Consider the following 1,777-nt stretch of genomic DNA (forward strand, 5'->3'; position numbering starts at 1 on the left):
CTAGGATGCGACAACCCACCCACAGTGGTTCCCAGCTTCAGAAGGTACTCAGTTCAGTTTATCTCTTGTCTGTGGCCCTCATCCCATCCCTGACGGTGAACTTGGTGAGAGTCAGTGCCTACGCCTAGCTCCTTCATCTGCCGGGTAATTATACGCCAGCCAAGCTACCTCCCAACAGGAATGTATGTGTCTCTGCAGATCCTGGGTCTAGAGGGACCATCAGGGACCATCTGGAGGGTCTGGATGGACTCTGCCCTCACCCCATCCATGTGCTGCCGTGCGGGGGGTTCAGTTCAGTTCAGTTCAGTCGCTCAGTTGTGTCCGACTCTTTGCGGCCCCATGGACTGCAGCACGCCAGGCCTCCCTGTCCATCACCAACTTCCAGAGTTTACTCAAACTCATGCCCATTGAGTCGGTGATACCATCCAGCCATCTCATCCTCTGTTGTCCCCTTCTCCTCCTGCCTTCAATCTTTCCCATGTGTGTGTGTGGGGTAAATGTCCCAAAGTCAGTGCCTGCCATTGCTGTATGGCAGGAGTTCAGAGGGAAGCCACGAAACCTTTGTTTTAAACAAAGTAAAATTCTATGTGACTTTTGATGAAAGTAAGTCCATTTTCTGTTAATGGGTCCTACTGCCCCCTGCCTGGGCTGTCCCCCGCCCCCGTGTCTGAACTGCTTGCTGGTATCTGACTCCTTGAGAGCCCTGGGACTGTTCTCTCTGCCTGTAGGGCAAGCACTGCATGCAGCGCTGATGGAGATGAAGCTATGTGGCTGCTTGTTACCCATGGAGTGGATGACCTGATGGGACCCTGAGCTTCATCTCGGATGAGCAGCTGACTGGGTACCAGGCAGGAGAGAGCTCTGGGCTCCATGCTCTCTGGAACAGAGTGCCCGGGGCAGACGCGAGGCGTCTGCTGGGTTCTTAGAACTCCTGGGCGTCTCTCCTGCAAATCCTCCTCTAAAATAGCCTTTTCTGAGCAGGCGTTTCCACTTAGCTCCTCCAGCGACTTTCCTTCAGGGACGCGCTTTAGAATATGTGCCAGTGAGTACGTGTGTCCCAGCTTCACACCATTTGCAGACACCAAATGGCCTGGATACTCACGGCTCAGTCCAACAGCCTCGTGTCAAATGACTCAACTCCACTTTTTCCAAGCTCACTGGGACGTGCCGGGCCAGCGTGCCCTGTTTGCCTCTCACCTCCTGCAGCACGGCAGCTGGAATGCCTGGGCTGATATGCCTCCCCTGCCCCGGAGGAATCTGAGAAATCAGCTCCCCACCCAGGTTGGTCCCAGTCACGGAAGCCAGTCACTGTGATGGCGGGGCATCAGGTCAGATGCCCCCTGTGCTGGGGGCTGAAGCGTCCTTTGATAAACATGATCACCTGCTCATTTATGGCCTCTGGAGCTGGTGGACAGGGGCTCTCACCCAAACAACGGCAAGAGTGACCTAACAAGCTATGGCGGCTGGCAGCGCCCGGCCAGCCCGAGCTCTCTGCATCCTCTTGCAAAGCGGTGTTGAGTCACCTTATATGCAGTCACCAGGAATTAGCATAATTGGACTCCTGTATTTGCAAACTTTGCGTCTGATTTTCCTTGGAGGTGTTGGTTGTTGGTGTTGTTCAGTCCTTAAGTCTTGTCCAGCTCTTTGCCACCCCATGGACTGCAGCATGCCAGGCTTTGCCGTCCTCCACCATCTCCCGGAGTTTGCTCAGAACTCATGTCTACTGAGTTGGTGATGCCATCCAACCATCTCATCCTCTGTTGTCCCCTTCTTCTCC

This window comes from Bison bison, unplaced genomic scaffold (assembly GCF_000754665.1).
Source record: "Bison bison bison isolate TAMUID 2011002044 unplaced genomic scaffold, Bison_UMD1.0 scf7180017864527, whole genome shotgun sequence".
NCBI classification, from domain to species: Eukaryota; Metazoa; Chordata; class Mammalia; order Artiodactyla; family Bovidae; genus Bison; species Bison bison.